The 12,389-nt window shown below is 49.8% G+C and overlaps 1 protein-coding gene across 5 annotated transcripts in view; it reads right to left on the bottom strand.

Moving 5' to 3' along the window:
* LOC129694815 (glycogen [starch] synthase, muscle-like) overlaps positions 1–12,389 on the bottom strand; it is a 220,717-nt gene that overhangs the window by 42,643 nt on the left and 165,685 nt on the right. The window lies entirely within an intron of this gene.

Below are 12,389 nucleotides of genomic sequence, written 5' to 3'. Positions count from 1 at the left end.
TAGAAACGGGAATAGTCCCCGAGGATTGGCGTACTGCGCATGTTGTTCCATTGTTTAAAAAGGGTTCTAAGAGTAAACCTAACAATTATAGACCTGGTAGTTTGACCAGTGGTGGGCAAATTAATGGAAAAGATACTTAGAGATAATATATATATAAGCATCTGGATAAACAGGGTCTGATTAGGAACAGTCAACATGGATTTGTGCCTGGAAGGTCAAGTTTGACTAATCTTCTTGAATTTTTTGAAGAGGTTACTAGGGAAATTGACGAGAGTAAAGCAGTGGATGTTGTCTATATGGACTTTAGTAAGGCCTTTGACAAGGTTCCTCATGGAAGGTTGGTTAAGAAGGTTCAACTGTTGGGTATAAATGCAGGAATAGCAAGATGGATTCAACAGTGGCTGAATGGGAGAAGCCAGGGGGTAATGGTGGATGGTTGTTTATCGGGTTGGAGGCAGGTGACTAGTGGGGTGCCTCAGGGATCTGTGTTGGGTCCTTTGTTGTTTGTCATGTACATCAATGATCTGGATGAAGGTGTGGTAAATTGGATTAGTAAGTATGCAGATGATACCAAGATAGGGGGTGTTGTGGATAATGAAGAGGATTTCCAAAGTCTACAGAGTGATTTAGGCCATTTGGAAAAATGGGCTGAAAGATGGCAGATGAAGTTTAATGCTGATAAATGTGAGGCGCTACACCTTGGCAGGACAAATCAAAATAGGACGTACATGGTAAATGGTAGGGAATTGAAGAATACAGTTGATCAGAGGGATCTGGGAATAACCGTGCATAGTTCCTTGAAGGTGGAATCTCATATAGATAGGGTGGTAAAGAAAGCTTTTGGTATGCTAGCCTTTATAAATCAGAGCATTGAATATAGAAGCTGGGATGTAATGTTAAAATTGTATAAGGCATTGGTGAGACCAAATCTGGAGTATGGTGTACAATTTTGGTCGCCCAAATATAGGAAGGATGTCAACAAAATAGAGAGAGTACAGAGGAGATTTACTAGAATGTTGCCTGGGTTTCAACAACTAAGTTACAGAGATAGGTTGAATAAGTTAGGTCTTTATTCTCTGAAGCGCAGAAGGTTAAGGGGGGACTTGATAGAGGTCTTTAAAATGATGAGAGGGATAGACAGAGTTGATGTGGACAAGCTTTTCCCTTTGAGAATAGGGAAGATTCAAACAAGAGGACATGACTTCAGAATTAAGGGACAGAAGTTTAGGGGTAACATGAGGGGGAACTTCTTTACTCAGAGAGTGGTAGCGTTGTGGAATGAGCTTCCAGTGGAAGTGGTGGCGGCAGGTTCGTTGGTATCATTTAAAAATAAATTACATAGGCATATGGATGAGAAAGGAATGGAGGGTTATGGTATGAGTGCAGGCAGGTGGGACTAAGGGAAAAAAAGTTGTTCGGCACGGACTTGTAGGGCCGTGATGGCCTGTTTCCGTGCTGTAATTGTTATATGGTTATATGGTTATGTATCCCAGATAGGACAATGAAATTCTTGCTTTGCTTCAGTACAATGGAATATTGTAGGCATGAATAGAGAACAGATCAGTGTGTCCATATACCATTGAATATATATATATATATATATATATATATATATACACACACACATAAATAAGCATATAAAGTGCAATGGGCTATTAAAATTCAGAGTTTTGTTTGATGGCTGTGGGAAGCAGCTATTCCTGAAGCTGGATGTTGCAGTCTTCAGGCTCCTGTACCTTCTACCTGATGGCAGCGGGGAGATGAGTGTGTGGCCAGGATGGTGTGGGTCCTTGATGATGCTGCCAGCCATTTTGAGGCAGCGACTGTGGTAGATCCACTTGATGGTAGGGAGGTCAGAGTCGATGATGGACTGGGCTGTGTTTACTACTTCTTGTAGTCTTTTCCTCTCCAGGGCGCTCAAGTTGCCGAAGCAAGCCACGATGCAACCGGTCGGCATGCTCTCTACTGTGCACCTGTAGAAGTTTGAGAGAGTCCTCCTTGACATACCGACTTTCCGTAATCTTCTCAGGAAGTAGAGGCGCTGATGTGCTTTCTTTATAATTGCATCAGTGTTCTGAGACCAGGAGAGATCTTCGGAAATATGCACGCCCAGGAATTTGAAATTCTTGACCCTTTCCACCAATGACCCGTTGATATAAACGGGACTGTGGGTCCCCATCCTACCCCTTCGAAAGTCCACAATCAGTTCCTTGGTTTTGCTGGTGTTGATGGCCAGGATATTGTGCTGGTACCATTTGGTCAGTCGGTCGATCTCTCTTCTATACTCTGACTCGTCTCCATCAGTTGCGGATGACACGAAGCTGGGGGGCAGTGTTAGCTGTGAGGAGGATACTAGGAGGCTGCAAGGTGACTTGGATAGGTTGGGTGAATGCATGGCAGATGCAGTATAATGTGGATAAATGTGACAAAAACAGGAAAATAGACTACAGGTGCACAACCTTTTATCCGAAAGCCTTGGGACCAGACACTTGTTGGATTTCGGACATTTTCGGATTTCCGAATGGAAGATTTTTAGCGTAGATTAGGCAGGTAGCGCGGGCGGCTTGAAAAGTCTGGAGCAGCTGCCTCCTCCCCGGAGACCGGGAGAATCATTGCATAAATGTTAGTCAGTTAGTTTGGAGGGATTTTATGTGGTGGTGGTGGAGTAGGAGTGAAGGGGGAAACTTTAATTCTTAGTCCCCTACCTGGTCGGCGACTCCTAACCTCGCGGAGCTGGGGGGCTCCGTCCGGCCGCGGGCGGCGCCGGTTGGAGCTCCGAACTCTACCCCTGGCTGCGCGGCTCCAAATCCAGCGACGCTCTGCGAATGTTGGGAGTCGGCGGCCACAGCGCTCCGGAGCTTGCCGCACAGCGACCCGGTAAGGCATTGCCCGCTCCCCGCTGGTATCCCAGCGCTGCGACGCCGCCGACTCCCGACATTCGCGGAGCTGGGGCGTCCGGCCGCGGGCCGCGCTGGATTTGGAGCGCCTCGCAGCCAGGGGTAGAGTTGCTGGGGTCGGAGCTACAACCGGCGCCGCCCGCAGCCCCACCGGCCACAGCGCTGCAGAGCTTACTGCACGGCGACCCGGTAAGGCATTGACCGCTCCCCGCCTCTCCGACCAGGTAGGGGACTAAGAATTAAAGTTTACCCCTTCACCCCCCCTTCACATAAAAGCCCTCCAAACTAACTGACTAACATTTAAGCAATGATTTACAGATGTTTAAGCGTCTCCCGGTCTCCGGGGAGGAGGCAGCCGCTACAGTAGTACAGACCTGGGTTGACCATGGGTCGTTTCGGGTCAAGTTTGGCGCCAAACGCGAGCTTTGGTGCGCAGACGACATCTGGAAAAAATGGCCGGTTTTCGGAGTTTTTCGGTTTCCGGAACTCCAGATAAAAGGTTGTGCACCTGTATTATCTAAATGGTGGCCGATTAGGAAAAGGGGAGATGCAACGAGACCTGGGTGTCATGGTACACCAGTCATTGAAAGTAGGCATGCAGGTGTAGCAGGCAGTGAAGAAAGCGAATGGTATGTTAGCATTCATAGCAAAAGTAGCAGGGAGGTTCTACTGCAGTTGTACAGGGTCTTGGTGAGACCACACCTGTAGTATTGCGTACAGTTTTGGTCTCCTAATCTGAGGAAAGACATTCTTGCCGTAGAGGGTGTACAGAGAAGGTTCACCAGACTGATTCCTGGGATGTCAGGACTTTCATATGAAGAAAGACTGGATAGACTTGGCTTGTACTCGCTAGAATTTCGAAGATTGAGGGGGGATCTTATAGAAACTTACAAAATTCTTAAGGGGTTGGACAGGCTAGATGCAGGAAGATTGTTCCCAATGTTGGGGAAGTCCCGAACAAGGGTCACAGTTTAAGGATAAGGGGGAAATCTTTTAGGACCGAGATGAGAAAAACATTTTTCACACAGAGAGTGGTGAATCTGTGGAATTCTTTGCCACAGAAGGTAGTTGAGGCCAGTTCATTGGCTATATTTAAGAGGGAGTTAGATGTGGCCCTTGTGACTAAAGGGATCAGGTGGTATGGAGAGAAGGCAGGTACAGGATACTGAGTTGGATGATCAGCCATGATCAAATTGAATGGCGGTGCAGGCTCGAAGGGCCGAATGGCCTAATCCTGCACCTATTTTCTATGTTTCTATGTTTCTATGATACGTCCCACAACAGTGGTGTCGTCGGCGAACATGATGATGGAGTTCACACTATGTACGGCTACACAGTCATGAGTATAGAGTGAGTACAGCAGGGGGCTGAGCACGCAGCCTTGAGGTGCTCCCGTGCTGATTGTTATCGAGGATGACACATTTTCACCAATACGAACTGACTGTGGTCTGTGAATGAGGAAGTCGAGGATCCAATTGCAGAGGGATGTACAGAGACCCAGTTCTGAGAGTTTGGTAACCAGCTTGGAGGGGGTGATGGTATTAAACGCCAAGCTGTAGACAATGAATAACAGCCTGACATATGAGTTTTTGTTGTCCAAGTGGTCCAGAGCGGAGTGGAGAGTCGATTGAGTTGATTTGCGCCATGATCAGCCTCTCAAAGCACTTCATCACCACAGGCGTTAGTGTCACTGGTCGCTAGTCATTGAGGCACGTCACCTTACTCTTCTTGGATACTGGTATTATTGATGCCCTTTTAAAGCAGGTGGGAACCTCAGACCTCAGAAGTGAGAGGTTGAAAATGTCCGTAAAAACTCCAGCCAGTTGGCCAGGTGCTTTTCGAGGGTTCACCCCTCTGAAGGATTTTCTGGCGTCGACCTCTGTGACTGTGACCAAAATACCATCACGGCGAATGGGGGCTCGGGAAGGCACATCAGTATTCTCCCTATCAAAGCGTGCGTAAAACGCATTGAGCTCGTCAGGGAGTGATGTTTCGCCGACATTCGAGCTGCCTCCTGATTTCGCCTTGTAGGAGGTGATTGCATTCAGGCCCCGCCACAGCTGCCGAACATCTGTCTTATCCTCCAGCTTGGAGCAGAAGTCCCTCTTGGCCTTTTTGATGGCCTTACCAAGGTCGTATCTGGACTTCTTGTAGACCACTGATTCATCTGACATGAATGCCCGGTGTCTGGTCTTCAGAAGAGTGCGGATCTCAAAGTTCATCCAAGGTTTCTGATTGCGAAATACTCGGAAGGTTTTGATGGGGATGCAGTCCTCCACACATTTCTTAATGAAGCCTGTAACGACTGTGGTGTATTCGTTGAAGTCCGTTGCCGAATCCTTGAACATTTCCCAGTCTACAGACTCCAAACATTCCTGGAGTTGTTCCTCTGCCCTCCCCGACCAGCTCTGTACTGTCCTCACCTCTGGGGATGTGCTCTTTAATTGCTGCCTGTAGGCAGGAAGAAGCAGCACCGTGGTATGGTCGGATTTACCAAAATGAGGGCGAGGGATAGAGTGATAGGCATTCTTGATGGTGGTGTAGCAGTGGTCGAGGGTGTTTGGTCCTCTGGAGCAGCAGAAGACATGTTGGTGGAAGTTAGGGAGTGATTGCTTTAGGTTTGCCTCGGGGTAAGACGTCTGTTGTTTGTTGACCGCAGCGTGCAGCTCCTCCAGTGCCAGACGGACATCTGCCTGGGGTGGGATGTAGACCGATGATGCGGTCAGGATGATGGAGGTGAATTCCCTTGGAAGGTAGAAGGGACGGCACTTCACCGCCAGATGTTCCAGGTGTGGAGAGCAGGAGTTGGACAGGACTGCCACGTCTGAGCACCACGTTGACCATGAGGCAGACGCCCCCTCCTCTCCCTTTCCCAGATGCCTGCGTACGGTCCATACAGTGGATGGAGAACCCTTCAGGCTGGACCGCTGAGTCTGGGGAGCTGGGGGTGAGCCATGTCTCTGTGAAACAGAACACTTTCCCTCAGCTCCTTTTGGTAAAGCAGCTTGCTCTTAAAGTCCTCCACTACAGTCTCTAGAGACTGTACATTGGCCAGTAGGATGGTAGGGAGAGGGGGCCGATGTCTCCTGCGCTTCAGTCTGACCTGAAGTCCTGCCCGTCGGCCACGTTTCCGGACACAATGGAAGCCTCCCCGTAGTTTCCAGGTACTGTACTTACTGTAGCTGCTGTTTCTGCAAAGCTGCGCTGGAACAGGGATACCCTTGCAGGTGGCAGCTCCAGCTCCGTTGCTCCAGGAAGGTCCTGCCCGTCGGCTTCGGAGGCCTTCCCGGTGTTTCCAGGTACAGTACCTGTCATTCCCAGTCGGGTCGGGTTCTCTCCAGCGGTCCAGGGAACGCTTGCAGTCGGAGGCTCCCGCAGCTGCAGGAGATCACGAAATCGCTAGTGCCTTCAGATGCACTAGCAGCTTGTCCCTTACGGCACCGATTTCTGCCGTTTTTCTGATCCAGGTACGTTGATTGTAGCTGTAAATAATCCTCTTCTGTTGGGCTGCTGGGAAAATGTGGCCGCCATCTTTAAAACATTTGTTTAAGGCAATTCTGGATTTAGTGTTGCGTAATGAACCGGATTTGAGAAGGGAACTCAAGGTAAAGGAGCCATTAGGAGGTATGATTTGAGAGGGAGAAGGACAAATCGGAGGTGTCAGTATCACAGTTGAATAAAGGAGACTATGGAGGCATGAGGGAGGAGCTGGCCAAAGTTGACTGGAAAGATACACTAGCAGGGATGACAGTGGAACAACAATGGCAGGTATTTCTGGGAATAATACAGAAGGTGCAGGATCAGTTCATTCCAAAGAAGAAGAAAGATTCTAAAAGGAGTAATAGGTGACCGTGGCTGACAAGGGAAGTCAGGGACCGTATAAAAATAAAAGAGTACAACATGGCAAAGAGGAGCGGGAGGCCAGAGGATTGGGTGACGTTTAAAGAGCAACAGAAGATAACTAAAAATGCAATTCGGGTAGAAAAGACGAGGTACGAATGTAAGCTAGCCAAGAATATAAAGGAGGTTAGTAAAAGCACCTTTAGGTATGTGAAGAGGAAAATATTAGTTAAGACAGAAACAGGTGAAATTATTATGGGGAACAAGGAAATGGCAGATGAGTTGAACAGGTACTTTGGATCCGTCTTCACTAAGGAGGACACAAACAATATCCCAGATGTACTAGTGGCCAGAGGATCTAGGAGGAACTGAAGGAAATCCACATTAGGCAGAAAATGGTGTTGGGTAGACTAATGGGACTGAAGGCTGATAAATCCCCAGGGCCTGATGGTCTGCATCCCATTGTACTTAAGGAAGTGACTCTAGAAATCGTGGACGTATTAGTGATCATTTTCCAATGTTCTATAGATTCAGTGCCGGTTCCTTTGGATTGGAGGGTAGCTAATGTTATCCCACTTTTTAAGAAAGGAGGGAGAGAGAAATTGGGGAATTATAGACCAGTTAGCCTGAAACCGTTGGTGAGGAAGATGCTGGAGTCAATTATAAAAATTGAAATAGTGGCACGTTTGGATAGCAGGATCGGTCCGAGTCAGCATGGATTTTCGAAGGGGAAATCATGTTTGACTAATCTACTGGAATTTTTTGAGGATGTAACTGGGAAAATGGACAAGGGAGAGCCAGTGGATGTAGTGTACCTGGACTTACAGAAAGCCTTTGATAAGGTCCCACATAGAAACATAGAAAATAGGTGCAGGAGTAGGCCATTCGGCCCTTCGATATGATCATGGCTGATCATCCAACTCAGTATCCTGTACCTGCCTTCTCTCCATACCCCCTGATCCCTTTAGCCACAAGGGCCACATCCAACTCCCTCTTAAATATCGCTAATGAACTGGCCTCAACTGCCTTCTGCGGGAGAGAATTCCAGAGAGTCACCACTGTATGAAAAAAGTTTTCCTCATCTCGGTCCTAAAAGATTTCCCCCTTATCCTTAAACTGTGACCTCTTGTCCTGGACTTCCCCAACATCGGGAACAATCTTCCTGCATCTAGCCTGTCCAACCCCTTAAGAATTTTGTAAGTTTCTATAAAATCCCCCCTAAATCTTCTAAATTCTAGCGAGTACAAACCGAGTCTATCCAGTCTTTCTTCATATGAAAGTCCTGACATCCCAGGAATCAGTCTGGTGAACCTTCTCTGTACACCCTCTAAGGCAAGAATGTCTTTCCTCAGATTAGAGACCAAAACTGTACGCAATACTCCAGTTGTGGTCTCACCAAGACCCTGTACAACTGCAGTAGAACCTCCCTGCTCCTATACTCAAATCATTTTGCTATGAATGCTAACATACCATTCGCTTTCTCCACTGCCTGCTGCACCTGCATGCCTACTTTTAATGAATGGTGTACCATGACACCCAGGTCTCGTTGCATCTCCCCCTTTCCTAATCGGCCACCATTCAGATAATAATCTACTTTCCTGTTTTTGCCACCAAAGTGGATAACCTCACATTTATCCACATTATACTGCATCTGCCATACATTTGCCCACTCACCCAGCCTATCCAAGTCACCTTGCAGCCTCCTAGCATCCTCCTCACAGCTAACACTGCCCCGCAGCTTCGTGTCACCCGCAAACTTGGAGATGTTGCATTCAATTCCCTCATCCAAATCATTAATATATATCGTAAATAGCTGGGGTCCCAGAACTGAGCCTTGCGGTACCCCACTAGTCACTGCCTGCCATTGTGAAAAGGACCCGTTTACTCCTACTCTTTGCTTCCTGTCTGCCAGCCTGTTCTCTATCCACATCAATACTGAACCCCCAATGCTGTGTGCTTTAAGTTTGTATACTAATCTCTTATGTGGGACCTTGTCGAAAGCCTTCTGAAAGTCCAGATATAACACATCCACTGGTTCTCCCTTATCCACTCTACTAGTTACATCCTCGATAAATTCTATAAGATTCGTCAGACATGATTTACCCTTCATAAATCCATGCTTTCCAAATGTGCTGCTATCCCATCTTTAATAACTGATTCTAGTAGTTTCCCCACTACCGACGTTAGACTAACTGGTCTGTAATTCCCGTTTTCTCTCTCCCTCCCTTTTTAAAAAGTGGGGTTACATTAGCTACCCTCCAAACCTCAGGAACTACTCCAGAATCTAAAGAGTTTTGAAAAATTATCACTAATGCATCCACTATTTCTGGGGCTACTTACTTAAGTACTCTGGGATGCAGCCTATCTGGCCCTGGGGATTTATCGGCCTTTAATCCATTCAATTTACCCAACACCACTTCCCGGCTAACCTGGATTTCACTCAGTTCCTCCATCTCATTTGACCCCCGGTCCCCTGCTATTTCCGGCAGATTATTTATGTCTTCCTTAGTGAAGACAGAACCAAAGTAGTTATTCAATTGGTCTGCCATGTCCTTGTTCCCCATGATCAATTCACCCGTTTCTGACTGCAAGGGACCTACATTTGTTTTAACATAGATTAGTGGGCAAAATTAGAGCACATGGTATTGGGGGTAGAGCGCTGACATGGATAGAAAATTGGTTGGCAGACAGAAAACAAAGAGTGGGGATAAACGGTCCCTTTCAGAATGGCAGGCAGTGACTAGTGGGGTACAACAAGGCTCGGTGCTGGGACCGCAGCCATTTACAATATACATCAATGATTTGGATGAAGGGATTAAAAGCAACATTAGCAAATTTACAGATGGCACAAAGGTGGGGAGCAGTGTGAACTGTGAGGAGGATGCTATGAGGATGCAGGGTGACTTGGACAGGTTGGGTGAGTGGGCAGCTACATGGCAGATGCTGTTTAATGTGGATAAATGTGAGGTTATCCACTTTGCTGCAAGAATGGGAAGGCAGATTATTATCTAAATGGTGTCAAGTTAGGAAAAGGGGAAGTACAACAGGATCTGGGGGTCCTTGTTCATCAGTCACTGAATGTAAGTGTGCAGGTACAGCAGGCAGTGAAGAAAGCGATGGCATGTTGGCCTTCGTAACAAGAGTCGTCGAGTATAAGAGCAAAGAGGTCCTTCTAATGTTGTACAGGGTCTTGCGATGGCGAGACTGTCTTATGTTGATAGAATGGATGGCTGGGCTTGTATACGCTGGAATATAGAAGGATGAGAGGGATTCTTATTGAAACATATAAGATTATTTAGGGATTGGAGACGCTAGAGGCAGGAAACATGTTCCCGATGATTAGGGAGTCCAGAAACAGGGCCACAGTTTAAGAATAAGGGGTAAGCCTTTATAGAACGGAGATGAGGTGACACGTTTTTACACAGAGTTGTGAATCTGTGGAATCCTCTGCCTCAGAAGGTAGTGGAGACCAATTCTCTGGATGCTTTTAAGAAAGAGTTAGAAAGGGCTCTTAAATATAGTGGAGTCAAGGGATATGGGGAGAAGGCAGGAACGGGGTACTGATTGGGGATGATCAGCCATGATCATATTGAATGGCTCGAAGGGCCGAATGGCCTACTCCTGCACCTATTGTCTATTGTGATCGGATAGAATGCAAAACAAAGCTTTTCACTGTCCCTCGATAGATGTGACAATAATAAACTTAAACCTGGCGACCTCTCCCTCCCCCACCCACCCCCTCTCCCTCCCCCACCCCCCCCCAACCCCTCTCCCTTCCCCACCCACCCCTCCTCTCCCCCCCCCCCCACCCCCCCCTCCCTCCCTTCCCCCCCCACACACCCTCTCTCCCTCCCACCCCCACCCCCACCCCTCTCCCTCCCACCACCACCACCCCTCTCCCTCCCGCACCCCCCTCCCTCTCCTCCCCCCCCCCCCCCCTCTCCCTCCCCCACCCACCCTCTCCCTCTCCCTCCCCCCCCACCCACCCCTCTCCCTCCCCCCACCCCCACCCTCTCCCTCCCCCACCCACCCTCTCCCTCCCCCACCCCACCCTCTCTCCCTCCCCCACCCACCCTCCCTCCCCCACCCACCCTCTCCCTCCCGCCCCCCACCCCCTCCCCTCCACCCACCCCACACCCACCTCTCCCCCCCCCCCACCCCCACCCCTCTCCCTCCCCCACCCCTCTCCCCCCCCCACCCCCTCCCCACCCACCCTCTCCCTCCCCCACCCCTCTCCCCACCCACCCCTCTCCCTCCCCACCACCCTCTCTCTCCCGACACCCACCCTCTCCCTCCCCCACCCACCACCTCTCCCTCCCCCACCCACCCCTCCTCCCTCCCCTCCCCACCTCTCCCTCTCCTCCCCCACCCACCCTCTCCCTCCCGCACCCCCCACCCCCCCCTCCCTCCCCCCCTCCCCCCACCCCCCTCCCCCTCCCTCCCCCCTCCCACCCCTCTCCCCACCCCTCCCCCACCCCCCCTCTCCCTCCCCACACCACCCACCTCTCCTCCCCACCCACCCACTCCCTCCCCCACCCACCCCCCCCACCCTCCCCCCCCCCACCCCTCTCCCTCCCCCCCCCCCCCACTCCCCCCCACCCCCACCCTCCCCCTCCCCCCCCCCTCCCCCACCCACCCCTCCCCTCCCCCACCCCCCAATCTCCCTCCCCCCCCCACCCACCCCTCTCCCTCCCCCACCCACCCTCTCCCACCCTCTCCCATCCCTCACTGGCCTGAGCACCACTTGTGTGGGGACTGGTCCACCTCATGTCCCAGCGGGCTGGTCTGTGCCAGGCTGTCCAGATGCTAAACATTAGCAACACAAAGGAGCTTCCCAACCTCCCAATGGCCCCACAGCCTCACCCTACCATATCCATGGACTGGAAACACCAGCCGTTTCACCTTCCGCAGAAGCTGCCTGACCTCCAGAATAGATGGAGCATTTTCTGCTGTTATTTCAGAGGCACAGAGTCCATAACTGCCTGAATGAAACTGGCACCACAGGTCGGTAGGCTGGTAAATAAGGCAAGGTAAAGATGGTGTGCTTGCCTTAATCAGTTGGGGCATTGAGTGTAAGTGTCAGGAAGTCAGGATGCAGCTCTATAGGACTTTGGTGAGGCCACATTTGGAGTATTGCGGGCAGTTCTGGTCACCCATTACAGGAAAGATGTGGAGGCCTTGGAGGATTATGCTTGGATCGAAGGGTAGTAAGTACAAGGGGTGGTTGGACAGACTTTGGTTGTTTTATCTGTAACATTGGAGGTAGAGAGGAGATCTGACAGAAGTGTGACAAATGATGAGAAGCAGAGATAGGGTAGACAGTCAAAAGCTTTTCCCCAGGGTGGGAATGTGGAAGTCTGGTGGGAACATGGACATGCAGGGAGTGGAGGAATATGGATCACGTGACAGCAATTAAGAGTTGGTCTTGGCATCATGTTCGGCACGGATATTGGGGCTGAAGGGCCAGTTCCTGTGCTGTACTGTGTAGGACGGAACTGCGGATGCCGGTTTACAGCAAAGATAGACATAAAATGCTGGAGTAACTCAGCTGGACAGGCAGCATCTTTGGAGAGAAGGAATGGGTGATGTTTTGGATCGAGACCCTTCTCAGACATCAGATTTCTGGCATCTGCAGTGGGAAGGGTCTGTCGC

This window comes from Leucoraja erinacea, unplaced genomic scaffold (genome assembly GCF_028641065.1).
Source record: "Leucoraja erinacea ecotype New England unplaced genomic scaffold, Leri_hhj_1 Leri_80S, whole genome shotgun sequence".
NCBI lineage: Eukaryota > Metazoa > Chordata > Chondrichthyes > Rajiformes > Rajidae > Leucoraja > Leucoraja erinaceus.
The sequence above is the reverse complement of the archived record's forward strand: the minus strand, read 5'-3'. Positions and strand labels throughout refer to the sequence as shown.